Here is a 24,574-nt window from a genome sequence, read left to right on the forward strand (position 1 = left end):
GAGGACACTCAGCAGAGACTCCAGAAGGCTCATGCCATAGTAGTAGGGCTAAACTGGCCCTAGAGTAAAAGTTACTTCAGATGTGCCCTGAGGAAGCTCAAAAATTAGACACAAAAACATCAAGCTGACCCACAAGTAACTTAATTGTCTTAGAATAAAGTGCAACACTGTTTAAATGAGGACAACAGAATTAGACAACTAACAATATTATATTTAATATTTAGCATCCAATACAAAATTCCTGGCTATGCGAAGGAGCAAAGGGCTACCCACAAGCAGGAGAAAAATCAGTCAATAGAAGCAGACTCAGGAGTGACAGAGATGATAGAATTAACTAGTAAGACTTTAAAAACACTCATTTAAAATATTTTCAAGAAATTAAAGAAAAATGTGGACATAATGAGTAGAGAAATGGAAGACATAAAAAAAAACAGGATGGAACGGCTAGAGATGAAATATCTGAGATAAAAATTTCACCGTATGGGATTAGCCCATAGAAGATTAGTGACCTTGAACAATAAGCCATGGAAACGATCCAAACTAAAGAGAGGAAAAAGGCTAAAAAAGAGGTATTGTGATATTTATAACATAAGTAAAATGAAAACTTACGCAACAATAGCACAGAGGATGGGAGGGATAAAATGGAAATATACTGTTGAAAAATTCATATACACGAAGCACTTAACAGTACAGCATGGTAAGTTAAGACATATAATATACATTTTAGACAACTTAAAAGCTATATAAAAAATCCCGTTGTTGCCCAGGCTCCAAGACCAGACTCCTCTCCGAGGATGGGACACATCGGGTGACCCGAGAGGTGCAGCTAGGATCTGTGACTCCCTATGATACTCTCTTCCAGGAATTCAGTGCAGTGAGTTTCTCACTCTTCATTCTGGACCAGCAGGCCTTACCACTATCTTGGGAATACTCTCTGGACCCTTGGTGGCCTTCAGAATTTACCCCCACTCGGGACAGAAGTATAATTTTTCTCACCCATTAGTATCAGTCATGATAGTACCTACTAAGGCAGGGAGGCTAGGTTTTTATTGTACCTACTTGACATTAGAGGAAGTGAGCCTGAGAGAGATTAAGTAATTGGCCGAATGTCTTCTCAGTCCAGGAGTAGAGCACGGGCTCCCTAGTACACTTCACTTTTCTACCCTGCCTCAGTCCTTGGGCTGGACTGGGTAGAAAACCACCTGGAAGGTCTCAGCCTGGTGCCCAGGCAGGGGGTCGGGGGGCTAAAATAAAGAAGCTTCATGGGGGGTTTGCAAAAATGAGGCAATACGGGGAAAACTTGCTCCAATCATGACTACTAGTTCCATTACCTGTTCAAACGGGCGGAAGTAGTTTAAAATTGGGCTTCCTATTTCAGGGTAGAATTTTATGTTGGCCTTTACCAAGTAGTAAGTATATTGGTCTTACTATCAGTAAGGAAAGTTGGACCATATAAAACAACACCAAAACCAAACCAAACCAAAACACACCATTAGCAATCCCATCATTCAGGCAAAAACACTGATGTTTTTAGTGTCAGCCCTAGTATTGCTTTCATGCTACTTTCCTCATCTTCTCCTCCCAACCCTGCACCCCCAGCAGGGACTGGAGTCATTTATCCTTAAAAGTATCACTTGAAGCCCCTTTATTTTCTATTCACCATGTCATCCAGAGAGGCAGAGAAGAACAGTGGGAGGCTGACTCCTTGGGCTCAGGAGCCAGACAGATGTGGGCAACCCCAGCTCTATCATGGTGGCTGGGTGTCACTGGTAAAGGATTTAAACCCTCAGGTCTTGGGTTTCTCCTATGCGACAAGCTGCTGTGAGGAATAAATGCAAAATGCCTACTATATAGTAAGTATATATAAATGATAGCTGTGAGTAGCGATAGCCGCATTCTAAAGCCAGAACCCCCCAAACAGAATTTCCTTCATTGGTATCAAGGAACAAAATAAGAACAGCGGTAGATGTTGGGGGATTTATTCTCTGCCTTCTGTGCTTTATACGTACCCTCTCGTTTAATCTTCAAAACAATCCTAGGAGATGAAACTATTATCATCTCTTTACAGATGAGAGAACTGAAGCTCAGAGAGACTAAGCCACTTACCTGAGGTCACACAGCTGGTAAGCGTTGGAGTGGCATTCGAGACCCTACTTGTGACAACCAGACAGATGCTGAGAGGCAGAGCCGCTTCGCCCTAGATCCCTGTATCCAGGCTCCCAGAGGATCCAGAGATCTCATACACAGAGTATCAGAAAATGTCCTACGGTATCAGTGCAAGGAGTGTGGGGCAAGGAAAAGAGGCGTCTGGTCAGGGTTATTTTTATTTATGTATGCATGTACATATGTATTTATTTATTTAGGAGGCTCCATTCCCAACGTAGGGCTTGAACTCATGACCCTGAGATTGAAAGTCACATGCTCTACTAAGCCAGCCAGGTGCCTCTGGTTAGGGGTTGGAGAGGCAGCCCAGGGGAGTCTAGGCTCTTGTGACAGCTTAGATCTGAGCCTTGGAGGACATAGCACCAGGATTTGGAAAGCAGGAGTGAGGCTTCGTGTGACAGCTTAGAGACAGTCAGTGGCATTTCCAGTATCATAGTGCAATAGCCCCAGAAACTGATCCTTATCCGAGGGTCAGATCAAGTCCCAGAGACATCATCTGAGCCACTGGATCCAGTCATACCTGAAGCTAATCCTATCTCTACACTTTTGAGTGACAGGAGCCCAATCATTCTCCTAATTTGACTTGGGTTTCTGCCACTTACAACTGATAGAGTCATGATAAAACATGCTTTGCACCTTGAGAACCACAATAATCAGAGATCATCTCCTGCTAGACTTGTTTATTAATTTTCTGTCTTTTCCACCAGCCTGTCAGCCCCTCCAGGTCAGGTACCACAGCCCAGCCATCTCGCTTCCTCTTCTCCACGTTATTGGGCTCAGTGCTGGGCTCTGGACAGCACTCAGAGAAAGTGGGACATAACTACGTGAGCCAGGAGTAGACAGACGCACAAGCTCCACCCCTCTCCAAGGAGCTCACTAACTGGAGGCGGGTGTGTGTGTGTAAGTGTGAGTGTGAGTGTTGGGGTGGGTTGGGAATCCACCAGATTTCTTACGCCTGCAGAGCCAGGCTGGCAAAGGGAAGCCAAGCTAGAGGCTGCAATGGCGCCCACACCAAACTCAGGGACCCTGAGGGGAGGACCAAGGGCTGACTCTGCAGCCCTGAGTGTTTGACTTTGGACGGGCGCCACCGGCTGGTCTCTGGAAAGTCTCAGGAAACCTGGCGAGGCAACTGCAGGAGGAGATCTCAAGTGGAAATGGGGAGAGAGAGGGAGGGAGGAAGGGAGAGCAGGTCTGAGATTTCTGGGCAGAGGCAAACAAGGAGGGACCCCCAGCCTCCCCTGCCTTGGCTCCTTGTCTCTGGGGCCTTGGGGACCTTGAATGAGGCCTGCATTTGGGCTCTGCTCTCTGCTTACCCCCTCGCAGGACGCACTCCATTGCAGTGAGACTCCCTGGGCACACTGGCCTTATATGGTCACAGAACCACAGGCTCAGGAGCTGGAAGGGACCGAGGAGGATAGTCCGGCCCAGCAGCCAGACAGCCCAAGTTTGAACCACAGATGCGGCTGAGATGGTGACAAGCGCACCAACAACCAGTTTTACTCCCAGCTTCTGGCGGCTCAGAAACTTAACCGTCTGAAGTTGCTGGAACATGTGATTTTCCATGCCATCTCCAGGCTGGACTGAATTCCCCTCCTCTGCTTCCCTTTCTCCTGCACTGGGGCTGTCTGTCTGTCCCCCACTGTAGTCCTGTTAGGGATCTAGATTAAGGGGGTGCTTTGGGAGCCAGACTCGAGCTGTGGGACTGAGTAATTTCTTTAACTGCTTAGTGCTTCAGCTCCCGCAGCTTTCTGTAGAGATGAGCCCGGTAACACTAATTCTCCTCTCCAGTCGCGCTGTGTAAAGGCCAAGCGCGGGGCACGGAAGGCACTCGGTCGGTCCTGCTATTCTTCTTCTTCTTCTTCTTCTTCTTCTTCTTCTTGTATGTGGAGGGTGGGGGGTGCAGTTGGCTGGCTGTCCCGTCTGTCCTCTTGAGGAGGGGGTGTAACCTGGGGCCACAGAGCGGCACGGCCAGGAGGCCACGGGAGGACTACCGCCTGCCGGGAGCAGGAAGCCACAGCCCCAGCCGCAAAAAGGAAGATGGGGCAGGGAGAGGGGGCATTCTCGGAACTGGAGTAGATTTGAACATCATAGGAGCGGCAGCGAGCTAAAAAGCTGAACTCCCTGATTTGGGGGCTGCTTAATGGTGTTACAAAATGTGTTTCTGATCATAGTCGGGGGTTCATATGCTGACTGTCTAGGTTAGGGTAGGTGCTGAGCGCCTCACTTATGTGACCCCTGACAACGGTTCCCCATCGTCAGGGAGATGTGGTCAGCCGTGGGGCTATGGCCCTGGAGCCACACCCTCACCTTGCAGGGGTGGGGAAGGACCTCGCTAGACACACAGAACATGTTTTTAACCCAATAGCGAACGGTGAGATGCCAGTGAGTCCATGACTCACACATAGTGATTAGGGGCTCCACAGAACCCATCAGACAGCATGGGGCCCGGGCAGGACTGGAACATGAAAACGTCAGGAGAGTATAATGTGTGTCCTGTGCAGCCACTTTTATAAAACTACATTTGTGTGTGATGATGTTGGTAGGAAGAAGGGGTGTGGAGGGAGTAGGAGGGAGGGGGGAGGATGCTTAACAAAATATCGTCAATAATCATTTTTGGGCAGTGGCAGTCGGTGACTTTTTTCCTCTTTTATTTACATGTCTGTTTTGTTCCATTAAAAAAGCTTGCATTTGTTATTTGAAAGAACACCACATACTTCACTTGGGTTCAGCCTGATGTAAGGTCTTATCAGAACTTGAAGCCCATGAAGCCTGGTCTCTGCCTCCCTGGGGCCCTCCTTCTGGACGATAAGGTGCGTGTTGAGAACACGAATGCTAACGACATAAAGCGGTATCTGCCAAGGGCCAAATGAAAGGTCTGTGTGTCAGACACTTTGACTGCCACCCAAGAGCCATTCCCTTCTCACCATGGTGAGGTCCTCTCTCGGCCTCCCTTGTAGCTAAGAGTGACTGTGTGATCCAGTTCAAGTAAGACTGAAGGGGAGTTGGCTAGAAATGCCTCTGAGAAATGGTTTTCCTTCTTGGTCCAAAGAGAGAGGTTTTTGAGAACAGCTTTCCTGCCTCCCTACTCCACTGCTCCCCTGCTCCTGGCTGTCCCTCCACCGGCCATTCCCTGGCTTCTTGCCTCTCTATGTGATTGTGTAAGAAAGTGAATACTGGCACCATGGAAGCCATCTTGTGACCTTGAGGTTAAATGCCAGCATCTTGAAGATGGCAGATATAAGGGCTCCAGGGGTTTCCCAGTGACACCGCCGAACTGTCAAATCAATGCTGAGGCCATCTGATAACAGAGGATGTGCTCCTACCACGGTGCCCTCTGCCTGGGACAGTGAAATGTTCCTCCTTGGAGCCAACACAGAAATAGTCATTTTCCAGGCGTGAACCATTGACTTAGAGAGAAAAGACTTGCCTACAGGCACATGGTTAGCTTGTGGCAGAACAGGGACAGAATTCCCAGAGGCCTCCCCATTGTGCTTCTGAATTCCCATAGTGCTCCTGTGAGGTGGGGGATGGGTGGGTGACACCAGGTCAGAAAAACATCTCTCAGTTGCAAAGCAGAAAGATTTTTTCCCCCACTTCTGTCTTAAAATCTCTAGTTCCCAATGATTTGGAGGCTTCTTTGAGGGTATTCTGTAAGCATCTCTGTCCATTCATTCATTCACACATTCCCTAATGCACTTTCTACACACTGTTTGGGTAGCTACACTGGCACGGTACCAGGGGCTGGGGATCTAAGAGCGGATGGGAAGACACAATGGAGCTTGAATTCTACTGCAGAAGGTAGACACTGAATAAGCAATTTCACAAATGAGTAATTAAATTATAATTGGAGTGAATGCCACCAAGAAGAAAAATACCAGTGGCAAGAGATACAAGAGGAAGCCCTACAGCATGGGCTTGGCTGCACACACAGGGAGACAGGACTCCAGAGAGGGGGACCAGCACGTGCCAAGGTGGCCCTCTCTATGCGGTCCCTGTGTGTCTTCCAGAACCTCCTCCCCACCCCCAGCAGGCACACGGGGTGCTGGGGAAATGGGTGCTATAAGGAACAGAAGGCGCTTCCTGGGCTGGCAGGTGGGCCTGGAAGCCAGAGATCCCAGTCAGGAGGGCTCTCTGGATCTGGGTGGGCGGAGGTCTGATGTTTTCCTCTGGAGGGAGGGTTCCGCCCAACTTCCTGAAAACGTGTAAACAGCAAGTTAACCCAGTGCGGGAAACGTTGCAAACATCGGCCAGCCTGAGAGTACTGGCAGGAACAGCAGACCAGCTTGAGGGGAGGCACCCAAGGATAAGGGGCCTAGAGCACTGCTGAAAGCCCAACCTCTCCTCTTCCCTGGGGAAGCTCCCACTGACAGTTCTTGTGTCTACTTACATTTGACAGAGGGTCCAAGTGCCCTGCCCAGTGGGGTGCGACCTGCAGGAGATACCCTGGCCCCTGATTCTGTGGATGCCACCAAGAGTGAGGACTGAGCAGAATGGTCAACAGGGGGCCAGAAGGTACTATGTGGGCAGGGCCGGAGGTGGATGGGAGGTGGGTATTTCCAGCCTTGCAGCAGCCCCAGGTCCCTCCATGACTGGCTGACTGACTTCCTTCCTCCTCCCTCCCTTCATTCCACAAATAGATAATGAGCACTTGTTATGGGCTGGACACACCCTGACTCTCCTATTGCTAACAGTGTGGACTCGGGCAGGTTGTCAACCTCTGTGAGCCCAGGTCTCCACTCTGTCAAGTGGAGATAATGCCTCTGTCCCAGGGCAGTCAGCAGTATTAAAGAATGTGTGGGGAGGACCTGGAACCCCGTCAGGCCCATTAATTGCCAACTGCTGGTGTGATTTAAAAGTCACAGACCGGGATGTCTGGGTGTCTCAGTTGGTTAAGCATCTACCTTTGGTTCGGTCATGATCTCAGGGTTGTGGGATGGAGTCCCATATTAGGCTCCCTGCTCAGTGGGGAACTTGTTTCTCCCTCTCTCTCTCCCTGACACTCCCCTGGCTTGTGCACTCTCTCTCCCCTTGCTCTCTCTCTCTAGCAAATAAATAAATAAAATCTTAAAAAAAAAAAAAAGAACTATAAAAGTCACAGACTATCAATGCCAAAGCAGGGCTACACTTCTACTCTTCTCTCGTGGGTCTGGGTCCCTCTCCTACCCAGGGCAGCAGGACCTTGACCTAAATGAATAAGGAGCTGGGGGTGGGGGACAAAGGATATCCATGTTCTGAATGACTGGCTCAGAGACTCCTGACTGGGCAGAGGTAAGATGTGTGTGTTTACTATGCTGAGACCCTGATTTCTGATTTCCCAGAGTTCCAAGAGAGCTGAGGCAGTGGGACCCAGAGGCCCTGGTGGGAGGTCAGAAGCTTCACTCTGGTCTAAGCTTCCTTCACTGGCAGAGCCAGAACTATCCTCGAGGGGATGGCTCCCTCTTCCTCCCATCCACAGAACTGACTACCATGTCAGGTGCTGTTCATACAGGCAGTGGTGAACAGGACGAACATAGCCCTTGACTTCAAAGGACTCCCTCTGTAGCTGGGGAAGACAGAAAATAAAGAACTAAATGAATAAATATTATAGGGTGATAAACACAAGAAGGTAGAGTGATGGGGCTTAGAGTTAGGAGCCAGGAAAGGAGGTGGCGTGTGAAAATGAGGCCTGAATGATGAAGACCAAACCTTACATATATGTGAGGAAGATGATTTCGAATAGCGAGAACAGCAAGTGCAAAGGCCCTGAGGCACCGTGTGCATTAGAAGAATGGTGAAGAGCCAGTGGGGCTGTAATGGAGTAAGTACCAGGGATAATGAGGGCAGTGGGGAGCTAATCCTGTAGGGTTATTGTAAAACTTATATTTTTTAAGAATATGCATTAAAACAAACTGCCACCTATTAAAAAAAAATGTGTCCCCCATAAACCATTGTGAATTCTGCCATTGGTTCTGCTCTAGGTGTGGATCACTTTTAAATGGCAGCTCTCCCTCTTCCTTCCCTGACTTCTCCAGCTCTGACGGAAAGGCCTGTTGTTGGAACACTTAGGGATTCCAACCTACACAGCTAAGCAAAAAAGAAAGAAAAATAGTCCCACCACCTGCAGGGAAGCACCATCCACATGTTAGTGTATATTTCAGTCCTATTATCTGAGAGCCCATGAGTTTACTGTCTTCTGAAGCAGAATCACACGGTGTACCTTCGTATCACCCAGCAGTTGTCACTGGTTGCTTGGTGTCCCATCATCTGAGTGGGGCCTGAGTCATTCGGCTGTGCCCCAATCAGTGGACTCTCGGGTTGCTTGTGGACGGGAGCTTGCCCCAGCTTCAAAGTCAGCTGTTGGGGAGGCTGCCTGACCATGAGCCCATGTCTCCTAATAAAGGCAGAAAGCTACAAAACCTGGACGGGACAAGCTAGAGCCTGGGTGACCCCTGGCCTTATGGGCTGGGCTCGAGCGAAGCATGTGAGCACAAATGGGGCCTTTCAACTATTTGAAAAGAAGAGAAGAAAGATCCAACTTAAAATCTAGCTATTTCATGGTGGGATGAAGTTGTATGGTTTGAGAAAAGTTATTTAAAAAATAGATGAGATCCCTTAGTAATTAAGACTATATTTAATACTTGATATTCTTAGAATAACATAGAATAGAAGGGTATTTAAAATAATAGTATTAAACCAATCAGTCCCCTGGGGGAATGACTGGTACAAAACAAGGGATATGTCCTGTTGACAGTGACTTGCAGAAATCTGTTATAAAGATGCCAGTTTTAATAAGGGGTAACTCAGGCCAGAAGCAGTGATGTCAGTTGCCAATTGTCACCAGACAGAGCCAGGGGCAAGGCCAGGACTTGTTGTGATTCCAGGACAGAGCCTCTGCTGCCATTATCTGGAAAACAGCGTGGACCTTGCCCTTTCCCAAGACTCTTGGTGCCGGGAGTGAGGGGGGTCGCATGCCAGCTCTCATTCCAGGAGGGTGGGACGCTCAGAGCACTGCCTTCTAGAGCCCTGTTCCACTTTCTCTTCATGGCAGAGGGGCTGGTCTGAATCCTGGGACCCTGGCCTTGGATTAGAGACATATGTCATGTTTTGGACTTGGAGACAGAAGACCCAGGTTCTTACGCAGTGTGACCACTAACAAGCATCACAACCCCAGGTCAAGTGGGCAGAAGAAGTGCCCGCAGAGCTGGGGAGTCTGGCCTAGCCCTCTTCGGTCAGCGCCATCACCTTGGCCTGGGGCTCCACCTTGGTGCTAGAGGTGCACCCCCACTATGAGGATAGCCTTGGCTTCCTAATCCTGCCAGTGTTTTTAGGAAATGCTCCGTTTACTGTGATGGCTTGGGCCCCAGTTTGCTCAGGAGACCTGGGGCCTGGCCTTGGGTCTACCATTGACCAGATCTGCGAACTTGGACATGTCCCATAGGTCTTGTTCACAGACCGTACTGCCCCAAGCAGTGCCTAGACATCATGAATGATCAGTTAACGTTGGCTGAGGGTGGTGAATGAAACGCGATTGTTTAGGAACTCTTCAGCTCTAAAATGGTGGCTCTACATGTGATTCCTTCCTGGGAAGGCAGCTGGCCTTTAAATTGTGGGCCAGGATGAATGTCCTTCCCCGACACACCCACTACCTCCACCCCCGGCTGTAAATCCTGTCTCCTAACCTCGGGTGCTGACTGGTCTTCCTCCTTAGGGGCCAGAATCTGTGGCCCTTTTCCTACTGATGTTAATTAGAATTACTCCCTCATTCACTGATGTGAGTTCATTCCCTTTCATCCCTAACCCTGGTTCTCACGGTTTTCTACAGGTCAGGACATACAGACACCCTATGTTGCCCACTCTATGCTCACTTCTTGGACAATCCAAAGCCACTGTGTTAAATTCATTGGTTATGTTGCGGAGACAGGACAGAGCGCTTTATGGCTTCTGAGCCCTTTTTACCATGCCTTATGTAGACGTGAGCTTTCATTAAACACAGTAAGAGCCTGTGAGTGAGGCAAATTGGTTCAATGTTGATTTTACCGCCTAAATCTAAATACCATTTCTGGTTTCCCATCTGCCCTGTTAGGGCAACTGCTAGATTGCCCTTTCTTCTGCTGACAAAATGAAATGGAATATTCTTATTAGTACGTATGTTTCATACATGAATAATATACGCTGGGGGGCTGTGTGCACAGCGTTTTAATTCTATTTTGTGGAGAAGGCACAAGTGAGGCTGCAGAGCTCTGCTCATCTTGCTCAATCCTTGGGGAGAAAACCAAACCAAACCCTTTCCCCACCTGTCTACCGAACGTTTGCTCATTATTTATGATCCCTGTTCAATAGCCCTGGATCCGGTCTCAAGAAGCACAGGAAAGGAGACAAGAGCACTCGAGCCCACCGTCTCTGGCAGACAGCTCAGAGATAAGACGTTCGCCAGCTCGAGCCACCTAAGCTTCTCCTCTTCCAGCCCCAGGATGACAGGCTCTGTCATCTAGGCAGACCAGGTGGGACTCTGACAATCTGTGGGAGGGCTCCTATCTGGGTTCCTCGCGGCTCCCTTGCCACTCGCTGTGGGGTGCAGCGGTGACTCACTGCAGATTCCGCCTATGAGCAAAGACGAGCTTTGTAAGTGGCACATGAGGGCTGTCGCGGACATCTGCTGTTTTTGTTTGCCCGACTTCTACTCTCCCCTCCTTTGGAGAGCACCATCCTTCCTCCCACCATGGGGACTCTCCCGATCTCCAGTCTAAGTTCCTGGGGCGAGCCCCTGCTCGCCACCTGCCCAGTCAGGGTAGCAGATCCCTGGATCTCGCCATGTCCTGGCTACTCAGTTACCCGAGCTGATGTGTTTCCTTTCATGCCTCAGCCACACTGAAATGATGATGACCGCAGAGCCCTCAGGAGTTTGCTGGAAGGACGGCGACAGGACACGGGACGAGCCAGGCAGACTTCCTGATCTGCAAGGGGGTGTCTAGTTACTGCTTAACTTCTCGGGGCTCTGAGGGCTACGACACTACAGGAAGGAATGGACCCCAACCCCACTTCACAGTGACCAAGCCAGGCTGCCGGTCATTTTGTCCTGTAGGCATTTTCGGGGGCCAGCAGCTCCCCAAGCACTGTCCATTGCCCTGCAAGCCCAAACAAGCATCAGGAATGTCATTCCTCTTGCTTCTCTCCTAGATTACAGAGCTCGGCAGCCTGGAAAAGGCTTTTCACTGGCTCTTGGTTTTCCCCTTCCTGTTCTTTTTTAACCAGCGCTTGTTTTTCTTCCACTTCTTACCATGTGATTGGGAGGAAGGACACCAAAACACCACCACCAACTTGCAGAGACAAAGTGGCATGAAAAGAATCCCCCACTCTCCACTTCAAATGGCTTGGCATGCACTCAGGGGATAACTCGGAGATCTGCCATGGACCTCCCCCCACCCCGGCATTGTCCCAGATGGCAGACAATGCTAGGTGAGTGTTTATTCTGAAACAAAGAGAGAAACAAAAAGCACCCTCCTCAGATCTCTACCTAGGAAAGTTCAAGGCAAAAGGTACAGATCACCGGAACAGGGCTCTTTGCGGGGGAGTCACAATGTCCGCTGGGGCCAACACTTGTGGTAATGTCTGCCAAAAGCAAGTCTGAATCCACATTCCTCTCCAAGGTAACTCATGTCTCCCTCAAAGCAAACAGCAGCGGTCAGTTGTCATGCCAGCTTTCGCCAGACACAGAGGGCCATGTTTGCACTCAGGTCCCTGAGTCTTTCTGTACCATGTTCTTCCGGTTCCCTCTGCGTCATCCCTTTATTGAGTCTTTAAAGGAAGGTTAGGGAGGGGGCGTCTGGGTGGCTCAGTGGGTTAAAGCCCCTGCCTTCGGCTCAGGTCATGAACCCGGAGCCCTGGGATCGAGCCCCCGCATTGGGCTCTCTGCTCAGCGGGAAGCCTGCTTCCTTCTCTCTCTCTGTCTGCCTCTCTGCCTACTTGTGATCTCTGTCTGTCAAAAAAATAAATAAAATCTTTAAAAAAAAAAAAAAAGAAGAAGGTGAGGGAGAATTCCAGGTGAGGGCCTGTCTTGCCAGTCCAAGAGAAATACAGTCACAGAAAAACAGAGCAAAACCCAGCCTGGCCAGCCTTCCTTCCCTGGTGGTGGCCGTGGCCCAGAAAGGATGCTAGCCTCTGTGTGGTGGAATGAAACGGCCCCGCCGTGGCCTCTGGGGCTTCCCACCCCAGCCTTTCTCAAGCAGATGGAAGCTCCTCGTTAATAACCACTAAGGTATGGTCACAGCCCAAAAAGGAGAGTCCACAGAAATCACTTTGTGGGCTTCCACATCCATTCCCCTCTCTAGGGATGCTGGGGTGGGGCGGTGTGCTCTGCCTGCATCCGCTCAGCCTGCAGACAGGAGCCCGGCTGTGCCCTCTCGGCTGATTTTTGCCTCAGCTGGGCTTAACGTGCAGTGGAGTTGGGGCTCCATTGATGGCTCTGTTGCTCACCTGTGAGGCTGACAGGAGGGTACGTAGTTCCCGATCCCTCGTGGTCTCCGAGCCTGTGCTGAGAAGACCTGCTCCTGGGCCAGCGGCTAGCAGCTGAGGGGCTGTGAACGTGAATCAAGCCTGAAATTGGCTCAGACTGAAATCAAATGTTCCAAGGAGGATGGGCCTCTCAAGCTACCATCCTGGGAATCCACCCACTTGGTCAGATGCTCATGAGGATCTCAGGTAAAGACGAAAGAGGCATGCACGCTGCTTACTGTCTGAGCTCTCTCGAATGCACGCCACTTGGCACATGTGGGGCAGTGAGGCTGGGTCGTGGGGAGCAATGGTGGTACCTGTTGAATCCCCACAGGCTACCAGCATGTTCTGAGGGCTTCACGGACATTCAGACCTTCACTCCTTCCAGCAGATCCTCGGACCTCACCTCCCTGCACCCAGCCTTAGGGAACAGTTTAGTTTTCTCGAGGAAACTGGCTAACAGAGAAGTTAAGGAGCTATCTCAGGGTCAGAAAAGGCAGGTCTTCCCAAGAACCCAAGCCCCTAACCACTCTATGGAAGGTCTGTGGACCACCATTTCCAAGAAGCATTGATGACCCTCCAGCATAGTCAGGGGATGGAGATTGGACTGATCAGGGGCAAGAGGACTGCCAGCTGGAAAGGAGGGGGAAAGGCATTTCCACATTAAGAAGGGGTCTCAACAGTCAGGTTTCTGTCGTCACACTGGCCCTGACTTGGAAACTCTTAGCCCTAGTTAAATATCCAGTCACCTCTAAATCTTCATCAGAAGAACCTGTATCCTGGCTCTTCTTTTTCTTTTTTTTTTTCCGAAGTATTTTATCTATTTATTTATTTGAGAGAGGGAAAGAGCACGCGAGTGGGAGGAGGAGCAGGAAACAAGCAGACTCCCCACGAGCACGGAGCCCGATGTGGGGCTCGATCCCAGGACCCAGAGATCATGACCTGGGCCCAAACCAAGAGTCGACGCTTAACCTGCGGATCCACCCAGGCGTCCCTGTGCTGGCTCTTTTGCCGACCTCTCCCAGCCCTGTATCTGCCCCACTCAACGCCCTCTACCTGATACTCGGATTCCTTGTGACGTGTCTCCGCTCTCTCACTGGGCTGAAAGCCCCAAAGCCAGACACAAGGTTGAGGGAGGTGTGAACAACAAATGAATGGGTGGAGTTACATCTGGGGAGATCTCTGCCCCTGCCAGGTGGCTCCACCACATTCACTCCGGCTCATTACCACCAGGGCCAACTGCTGAGACAACTGCCCTAGGGTACTGCTGCATCCCCTGTGCTCTGAGCTTCGACAAGCTCCCTGATCAGGATGGTCTGGGAGCCAGGTGGTTAGGGACTGGGAAGGCTGGTGGGAGGGACAGAGTATACACACAATCTTCCAGCACTGGACACAACTAGGACTGCTGAATTCAATTCAGCAAACACCTCCTAACAGCCCCGAAGTGCAAGCAAGGCATGGTCCCTTGTCTCTTCGGTGTGTGGGGAGGTGGCATTCCTGCCGTGTGTGAGGCTGATGGTGTGCTCAGTCTAATTTTGATGTGTGGCTCCAGTTCCTGGTGGGCCTTCCTGGGTGGTGCTGCCCATGCCCTTGGAAGGCTCCAGCCTTCCCCAGCTCCACCATGGACTTGCTGACTTGCACGGCTCACAGATCACCTCTGGGATTCTCCTGCTGGCCGTACAGGAACTTTGTAACCAAATATTCAGCTGCATGGGGGGTCTGTTGTTGCAAGCCTGTTACCATACTCTGAGCCTCAAATAATGGGCCATGGGAAGCCAAGTGTGTGCCTGGCAGTGCTTTCTACAAAGAACAAAGAGCTGTGTTCAGGAGCAGCTTGGACCGAGCTGTTGCCTCAAAATGAGAAGCACCAATGGGGCTCGGGGTCCAGAGCTACATGAGGCTCCCCTGTCCAACCTCAGATGAACACCTCTCCCGGTCCTACTTTCAGGCAAGAGGCATGGCAAGCACCCATCCCTCACTGCTCTCGAAGGAGAAGACGAAAACTCTGCATCTGTTTCCCTAGCGCCCCTCAGTCTCCTGGAAGGGGAGGGCTTCCAGCCCCTGACACCAGCTAGTAGGGAAGCTGTGGGGCCCCAGCTCTGGGTTGTCTTGCACAGCAAGTCCCAGGACATCAGGAATATTATCATTGCCATTGCTTTCATGAACAAAATAAAGATGAGACGGCTGAGTGAGGCCATTCGTGGAACAGGCCTGCTGCCTCCCCCTGCTGGAGGGACACAGCGAGGGGTTTCCTGGTCTGACTGCTGTGCCACCGCCCCTCACGGCGATGAATAACCAATGCTTCCTTTTAAGTTCTCCCAGCATTTCTACAGATACTATTTGAATAATAACAGCTCCTACTGATTAAACACTAACTTTGGACTAGGTATTTACATATATTATCTCACTGGATCCTCACAACAGATCTCAGGGATGAGTAACACAGTTATCCCCATTTTACAGATAAGGACACTGAGGCTTAGGGAGGTTAACCAATGTTTGGCCAATGTTGCAGCGCTGGTAAATGGTAGAACGGGGGATTGAAACAGAGGTTCCTCTATTATCTCCATTCCAATGCCCTGATGGTGGCCCTATTTTCCAGTAATGGTGGGAGGCACAAGTATTAGGGTGACCAGCTGGCCCACTGTCCCAGAGCAGAGGCCTCAAACTGGCCATTTGCATCCTGGACTTGGGCCAGAGAGGGGGGGGTGTGTTTTGTTTGGCCTGCAATGGTTTTGAGTTTTTTGGGTTTGGTTTTGTTTTTTATTGGAGCAAATGTGTATGAATCAGGAGATTTCATTTCTGGCTTCTGGGCTTCTGGAAAAAGCTGGACGGGCTGATGTGCCTTGTCGGGTGGGACCTGAGTCTGGCCGCCTGCTGTGGGGCTGGGCCAGGGTGCTCCGGAGACCAAAAAGGCCCCACCAATTTGCTGTCCTCAGCTATGGCCTGCTGGCTCTGTCGGCACTGCTGCCCTTTCAAAGAGCTGCTTAAGTGATATTAGCCACATGTTCCTGGCAGAATAAACATTCCCGGCATGTTAGTACGAAGGAAAAGTGCTAAATTCATGGCGGGTTTCTTCTTCTCCTCCTCCCCCTCCTTTTTTTTTTTTTTTGGGTTGTTGTTGTTGTTGTCCCAATAAATATGGGTAGTAGCCAGGAATTTGACAGGTCCAGTGAATCTGGAACATGTAGTAGGAACCATGTTCACACTTGTGAAACAGGTCCACCTTGCTTCTATCCTTTCAGTCAGCCTTGTTGGATGATTCCACACGCCCTACGGATCTGACAAGATGCACAGCCAACCGGAAGGCTCTGCACAGCTGGAAGTTTGGCCACAGGCCAGGTCTGCACTTAAGTAAGTGCTGCTGGGTTAGACGCATGGAACACTAATGACAATCACGTGGCCCCGGCTGCCGAGAAGTGGTCCAGAAGTGATGGGAAGCAAACCTCTTGAGTTAGCCAATGCAAAGGCACTTAGCCAACAAGTGGGGAAGGTACCTATGCACTGGCTGACAGTGAGGAAGGAATCCAATCTCTAAACACTGCAATGCCCCAGGGCTCAGGCTTTGGACTGCCTATCACCATCTCCACTTACTTTTTTTTTCTTTTAAGATTTTATTTATTTATTTGACGGAAAGAGACACAGCGAGAGAGGGAACACAAGCAGGGGGAGTGGGAGAGGGAGAAACAGGCTCCCTGCTAAGCAGGGAGCCTGACATGGGGCTCCATCCCAGGACCCTGGGATCATGACCTGAGCCAAAGGCAGATGCTTAATGACTGAGCCACCCAGGTGCCCCTCAACATCTCCACTTAGATATGCACAAGGTGCTGCAGACCAAGAGGTCCCTCACTGAACTACTGATTTTCCTTCTAAATCTCCTCCTCCGTCAGCCTTCCCCACGCCAGCTAAAGGCAAATTCTGCTGCCTACCAAAGACTTTGAGCATGACACCTGATCTCTTCTTGTTAAAACGGAGATTAATAAGTGTTAAAGAGGTGTCAAAGACATAGTAACACCAAATTCAAGAATTTCTATTTCTCATAATCAGAAGAACGGAAAGAGAACTGAAAAAACAAAACAAAACAAAAACTTGCCCACCATGGGCTTCACTGTAACTGAACACTGTGTCCCTGTTACTAGAACAAATCATCTCAAGGGTCATCAACAGCTCCCAGCCCACAATGCAAGGGACCCTGGAACAGATGGTTCTGGAATCTAGTCCAATGTCTAATCTGATTCTGGCAGATAGAAGAGTGGAGGGGGCTTTGGGGGCTAGGGGCTGGGTGATAAAATCCCTGGGCATAATGACAGCCTGCCCCTAGTAAGAAAAGTGCAGGGGTTATCCAGTCTCAGCTGACCCACTGGAAACAGAAGATGACAGTGACTCTGGGAACAGAGCAACCTAAAGGAGGTTAGCATCTCCGATCCATCTGCCCATCCTGAATCAGAGAACTGCTGAGGCTTTTAGGCAGGTGGGAGTATGTGTGGAAGATAAGGCTGAAAAGCTGGTGTGGGGATCTCTTCCCTTTATTTGAAGACCTCCTTCAGAGAATATCAGAGCAAGGAGAAAAGACTGTGCAGGCTGGGGAGAGCCTACCCAAGGGAGGCCTGTAGAGCCCAGTGAGTATGTGGGAGTTGGGGAGGAGGGTTGGGAGGGGATCTTTGCTTGACTGGCCCAGGTATCCCTGGAGCCCAGGGGGCCAAAAAGTAGCAGAACACATGGGCTGCATACCACCTGACCCTCTGCCTCTGGGGCTAAAGGAGAACAGGGAGGCCAAGGGGGAAGGATTCTTCCAGATGATCCAAGAGCATGGTGGTGGCTCACCTGCTTTGACACCCCTGGCCTCGAGGGCAAGGGTAGCTCCACTCCCCAGTGGAGTGTTACTGCTGTAGTCTCCACGACTGGAGGCACCAACAAAGAACAAAGACACTCACAACAGGCTTCCAAGACCCACTAGCAGAAGATCAGTCAGGACCAGCAGTGCACACATGTGCTGAAGGAGGGCTGCTCCAAGAGACAAAAAATCACACGTGCCCTAAAGCCATTCAGCACAGACATGAAAGACTTACTGCATATTTAAAAAAAATGTCTTCCCAACTATAGTAGGTGAATTCCGGTTGAGATGTTAGTGGCTGGAAGACCAAATGGAAAAACTCTCCAAGTCTAGGACCAAAATACAGAGACAGAATTCATGAAGGAAAAGATAGAAGGCCTGGAGGACAGACCCAGGGAGATCTAACCTGAGAATGCTGGGAGTTCTAGAAGAACAAAAAGGAATTAATGGAGGAGAGCCAGTAATTAAATGACAAATGGAAGAGAATTCTCCTGTGTTGAAAAAAGACCTGAGTCTGCAGACTGCAAAGAGCTCACAGAGTTCCAGGAAGGATGACAAGAAGAAACATACACATAGGTTATCCCAGGAAAGTTCCTGAACTTCAAGAATGAACACAAAACTTTAAAAGCTTCCAGTCAGTTAAGTGTCGCACTCTTGGTTTCAGCTCAGGTCATGATCTCAGCATAGTGGGATCGAGCCCTGTGTTGGGCTCTGCGCTTACTGCAGAATCTGCTTTAGTTTCTCTCTCTCCCTCTGCCCTACCCCTGTGTTTTTTTTTTCTCTCTCTCAAATAAATTCTTAAAAAAAAAAAAAAATAAAAGCTTCCAAACAGAACGAAAATATTGCCTATAAGAAAACAAAAAAATCAGAGTGACATCAGACTTCTCATCTGAAGCACTAGAAGCTAAAAGAGCATGGAATACCATCTACAGACTACTCAGGAAAGAGAACCACAGCCCCTCAAATACTTTGCCCATCATTTTTCACAGCAAAAGATATTTTCAGATATACAAGAATTCACAGAGTTTACCACTGACACATGAAAAATAAAGCAACAAACAACAAATGCAGCAGAACAGAGACCTTGCTGTGAGGAAAAATGAACAGGTCGGGAAACTATGACGAATACAGACACTAGCTTGCACACTTGCTCCCTCCCCTTTCTCCTAAACCTAAATGGAACTGGTAAATAAGGACTCCGAAAATAGAAGGGCCATACTATGAGGGGAAAATTCCAACAGCAGCCCAAAGCTAAAAATATTAGATTATCCTAACAAAATCAAGGAGTTGAAGAGGCAGGGAATAAAAGTCTTCCAAGGTCTTATCTTAAGTAGTGGACAGGGAAATAATTCGAAGGTCTCATCCCACTGAAGTAGAGAAAGGCGGGGAGGAAATGAAGCATCCTGCAGGGAAAAGTAGTTATTTCGTGTTATCTTGACTTCAAATAATAGTGGAGCAATATGCATTTGATTATGAATTAAGAGGAAAAGAATGTAACATTTAATACAATGGAAAAGTAGAGAACTTCCAGACTGACATAGGAAAAGAAGGGAATGCAAAGCCACTACATCAAACCAGCACAAACAAGAAGAAAGAAAAACACAGAAATAATGATGCAAGGAAATTAAAGACATAGGAATAAAAAGACAACAGGAACAAAATCAAGTATATCAGATAATGGGCTAAATTTCTCACTAAAGGACAGCAAAGGTCAGATTGGGTTAAAAAATAAAAACAAAAAACAAAACCCAGATACATGATATTTATAAGAAAACTAATTAAAATAAAGATATGCAGAAATGCTGAAAATAAATGCATAGACAAATAGATATCAGGCACATGCAAACAGAAGGAAAGTAGGAGTGTCAAAATTAATTAGACAAGGGAGAATTTTAGTTAAAAAATTGTAGAGGATAAATATATCTGTAATGATAAAAGGAATGCTTTTAAAAAATTTTATTTGAGAGAGAGAGAATGAGCAGTGGGGAGGGACAGGAGGGAGAGAGAGAGAGTTGAGAGAGAGAGAGAGAGAGAGAGAGAAGCAGACTCCCTACTGAGCAAGAAGCTTGATGAGGGACTCGATCCCAGGACCCAGGATCATGACCTGAGTCAAAGGCAGACACTTAACTGACTGAGCCTCCCAGGTTACCCCCCCCCCCTTTTTTTAAAAATGTAGGCTCCAGGGGCACCTGGTGGCTCAGTTGGTTAAGTGTCTGCCTTCAGCTTAGGTCATGATCCCAGGGTCCTGGGATTGAGTCCCACGTTGGGATCCCTGCTCAGAGGGAGCCTGCTTCTCCCTGTACTCCCTGCTTATGGTCTCTCTTGCAAATAAATAAATAAAATCTTAAAACAAACAAACAACATAATGTAAGTTCCATGCATGGGGCTTGAACTTATGACCCTGAGATCAAAACCTAGCTGAAATCAAGAGTCAGACTCTTAATCGACTGAGCCACCAGGCGCCCTGATAAAAGGAATGCTTTATGAAGCAGTTACAATCATCTGAAACCTGTAGACATTAAGCAAGAGAGAAGCTAAATATAAAGCATGTATTATAAATGAAATAAATGAAATTTTAGTGTGAAATTTCAAAGATGTCTATTTCAGAAATGAACACATCTTCAAGGCAAATATTAACTAAGATAACAAAGGAAATGAATCATATAACTTGAAATACTAGAAATATGTACGACCCTACATTCCTTGAATACAGAATGGACTACTTTTAGGGAACTGGATCATTTACAAAAATTGATTATGTATTGGGTTTCAGAGATAAAACCTGAACAGATTTTACAAAGGAAAGCTTTATAGACCACAGTATCAACAAAATTGGAAATTAAAAAAAGTTGAGAAGAAAAATATTGACTTAGAAATTAAGGAACCCACTTCTAGATAAATCTAGGATTAAAGAGGAAATCAAAAGGGAAATGGCAAATTATCTAGAAAGCAGTAAAAAAGAATATTTCATATCAGTTCTCACAGGACAGAGAAAAATTCATGCTCAGAGGAAATTCAAAGCCCATATGATTAAAGAAGAAGTATGAAGAATAAAGGGACTTTTAGTCCTTTTCTTAAGAGATCACAAAAAGAATGAACCCAAACAAAAGAAACTATGATTGTAATTAATTAGCAATGATTATTAAGTATGATTAGTAAGTATGATTGTATGTATTAGTAAGTATGTATTAGTAAGTATGATTGTAATTAATTAGCAAAATTAAAAGCTGGAATTCATAAGGTAAAGAATAGTGGACTAGGAGATAATATAAATAAATATAATAAGTAAAATAAAACCCAATGAGATCAATTAAAAGAAGAGCAAATACACAAAGATCAGAAATGAGAAAGGAGACCCACCCACTGCTGCAGAAGAGAAAGAAACATAAAAGAATATTACATGCAGCTTTCTGGCCAAAACCATGAAAATTTGATAATTCCCTAGATAAATATAAATTATTAAATTGACCCAATAAGTAGAGGAACACTTGAAAAAAACAAATTACCTTAGAATAAGTTGGAAAGGTAATTAAAGATCTGTTACTGAAAATGGGACCAGGTATTTAGTGCCAGGTAGATTCAGTAAATTTTATCCAACCATTAGCAACAGAGAATTCCAATATTATTTCAAGGATCCGTAGTCATACTAATAAATGGAGAATTCCCCAATTAGTGGTATGAAGCCATCATAACTTTCATTACTAAAACATGAAGAAGCTAGCAGAGGAAGAACACTGTAGACCATTCTCATTTATTAAAAGTGATGCAAAAATTATTTTAGAAAATTATCACATTGAATATACCCAAGTCTCATGAGAAGAAACATGTTACAATGAAACCTGTTCATTTTAGGAATGTGAGTAGTTCCACAGTATTATCCATGGCAACCACAAAGAGGGAAAGCTATTTGCTCACATCAATAGATGCTGAAAATGTACTTGGTAACATTGAAATCATTCTTCATTAAAAACCAGGAATAGAAGCTAATTACTTACACAAAATAAAAACTGTTTACCAAAGCCCAACAGAAAATATGATTATAAACAGTGACATTCTACAATCATTTCCATTAAAATCTAGAGCTGGATAAGGACGGCAGTAATCACCATTAGTACTTATCAAGATCTACTACTACAACCCAATGTAGTAAAGCAAGAAAATGGTATCAGTGATGTAAAACAAGAGCTACAATACCTTTTTGATGATCTCTGTGTATCCAGAAAAACTAAGAGACTGTTGTCTCTCTCTTTTTTAAAGTCTACTATAATTAATAAGAGAAATGGTAAGGTGGCTAAATCTAAGATAAATACTCAAAAATTAAAGTTTTTTTCCCCTAGCAGCAAGTCCCTAAGAAAGAAAAGAAAGCAAATAGCTCATTCACAATAGTGACAAAATGATAAGTATCTAGGGACAAATTATATAAGAAATCTACAGAATCTACATGAAAAAAATGATAAAAAATCTACTATCCAACAGTTCCGTGTTTGGTGTCTACCCAAGAGAAATGTTTACATGTGTTCCCCAAAAGCCGTGAACAAGTACGTTCCTAGCAGCACTAGTGACAATAACTCAAAATCAGAAGTCACCTCCATCATTTGGGGAAGGAATAAATAGAATTGTGGTCAGACCCGCAATGTAATACTATACGGCAATGCAGAGGAATGGCCACAACTGTATACGCAGCAGAACGGATAAACCCGAATGTTAAGTGAAAGACAAAGGCATACCACAGGATTCTATTATTCAAAAATACCAAAACTGGCAAAACTCATTTGTGCTGCTGGAAGTCAGGAGGATGGCTTCCCAGGTCGGGGGAATGAAGAAAACACAGCAGTGCCCGCCATGTTCTGTCTTGACTTAGGTGTCGAGTACCTGGGTGTGCTCACTTTGTGAAAATTCATCAAGTTGTATGTTAGGATTCGTGTATTTTTACTAGATACTTTATACTTCAAAAAAAAAAAAAGATATTTTACTGAAGGCAATAAAACAGATTTGAAGAAAAGACTTATGTTCTTGAATGGGAGCACTTAATATTATTAAAGAAATCCCCCCATATATTGGGATTTAATACAAATTTCAATTAGAATTTCAACAAGGTTTTAATTTTTTTTTAAATTTTTTAATTTTTTTTTTAATTGGAAGCTTGATCCCAGGAAGACTTGACATGTCCCTCCCACTTCCAAACTGAGGAGGAGGTAGAGGCTCGATGTTGGCTTGTCTCTCCCACTCAGCCACTCACATCCCCCCCAACTCCAGCTGTTTCCAGAAGACGACGAAAGTGTGCAGCCCATGAGGTCAGAGTCCCACCCCTGCCTCTTATTGGGGGTCGGACCCTAGAGGGACCCAGCAGGGTGACATAAAGATCACCACTGAAACTAGTTAGTCCAGTGAGAATGCCTGCTTTCACCCACCAAAGCCAAATGGATGAAAAGTGCTATCTGCCCCCACTGGACTGTGAAAAAGAGTTCCACTTCTCAGATTTGTCTCCGGCTTTCTTTCTTTCTTTCTTTCTCTCTCTCTCTTTTTTTAAGATTTTATTTATTTATTTGACAGAGATAGAGCACAAGTAGGGGAAGCAACAGGCAGAGGGAGAGGGAGAAGCAGGCTTCCTGCTGAGCCGGGCAGCCTGATGTGGGGCTCGATCCCAGGACCCTGGGATCATGACCTGAGCCAAAGGCAGATGCTTAACTGACTGAGCCACCCAGGCACCCCCTCTCTGGCTTTCTTTAAAAGCTTCTCAAACACCTAAGCATTACATTATGGGCTAGCTTATTTGATATTCACACATATTCTGTTAAGGAGAAAGGACAGCTATCCTCTTTTCTCCCCGTCTTCTAGGAGAAAAAGCAGGAGTTTGTAAAAGTAATATGACATGGTCAAGGTCACAAGCTGACAGGCAGCCCGTGCTGGGCCTCCCACTGTGGTCTTCTGACTCCACATCCCAGGCTTCCTTCCTGCTAATCTCGGTGATAAGACGAGTCACAAGTGAGATGGGGGAGTGGTGCCGGTGACTGATCCTGGCAACAGACCCAGGGTCCTCTAGAGAGCCTTTTCCGGAGAGCTGGCCAGAACCCGGCCAGGCTAGGGGAGGCCCGGAGGAGGGTGATGCTGTTCCCTGCTCAGGCACTTGGCTCCAAGGTGGCTGCCGCCGCTGCTATCTCATCGGACACTCAGAGGTCAGGAGAGAGCAGCTCCCCAGATGAACTCCTGGAAGGAGGCACGTGTGTCGGCCCCTCACCCGTGAGCCCTACTGCAGCCTGAGTCGGGCTCCGGAATGGCACTTCCCTGGGGCGCCCTGGACTCCGCCTGCCAGCAAGGTCCAGTGAGCAGCAGGAAGGCAGCATACTAGAGAAGCTGGATGCCCCTAACCTCTGCACACAGGGCCCACCCAACTGCCCTCAAGGAACAGCAAGACTGGGCTGACACCAGAAGTAGTCGTGTAGGGCGTCTATGAGTCCACCTGAAGGCTCCCAGTGAGGACACTTGGTGAGCTGCTCCCTGTCTGAAAACTCAGTGAGGGGATAGTCCTCAGGGAGGGTGAGCCCTGAAGCAACACCAGGGCCTCTGAGCGGGGGGACCCAGACCCCAGGGTGGGACGGAAGAGGTAGACACCCCGAGGGGAACGTGCTGAGGAACCGCTTTGCTCTGTACCCTAGAGAGCGCTCAGTGGTTCACAGGCCCCATGTCCTTTCAGCCTCGCTGAGGAAGGTGCTCTTTTCGTCCCCATGTCACAGTGGAGACATGGACGCTATGAGAAGCAAGCTCATTTGCTCACGGTTACCCTGGTTGTAGGCGGCAGAGCCAGGTTTCTGTTGAACTGCGAAGCCTGTGGCTTGCCCGAGGTAGCAGCATGCCCCTGCCCCTCCCAACCCCCTCCTGGGCTGCCCCTGCTCTCCTTGCACCCCAGCGCTCTACTCTGCTCAGCAAGGGGCTCGTTGCTTCCCCGAGCCTTCGAGTCTTCGTCTGAGAGGCTCCTGGGAGAATCCTGGTATCTGGGGAACTGACCGAGGGGGTCAGAAGACCTGGGTTCACATAGGCTGTCCCACTTGGTCCTGTTACTGCTCTGCACCCAGAGACTAGTAACCAGTGGGGACACAGCACGGCACT

At 47.8% G+C, this 24,574-nt stretch overlaps 1 protein-coding gene across 3 annotated transcripts in view; it reads right to left on the bottom strand.

Annotated features, from left to right (window-relative positions):
• The window catches only part of GNAO1 (G protein subunit alpha o1), a 165,664-nt gene that overhangs the window by 84,105 nt on the left and 56,985 nt on the right, over positions 1-24,574 (bottom strand). The gene's annotated exons all lie outside the window — the stretch shown is intronic.

The sequence above is a fragment of the Meles meles genome, chromosome 19, assembly GCF_922984935.1.
Source record: "Meles meles chromosome 19, mMelMel3.1 paternal haplotype, whole genome shotgun sequence".
NCBI classification, from domain to species: Eukaryota; Metazoa; Chordata; class Mammalia; order Carnivora; family Mustelidae; genus Meles; species Meles meles.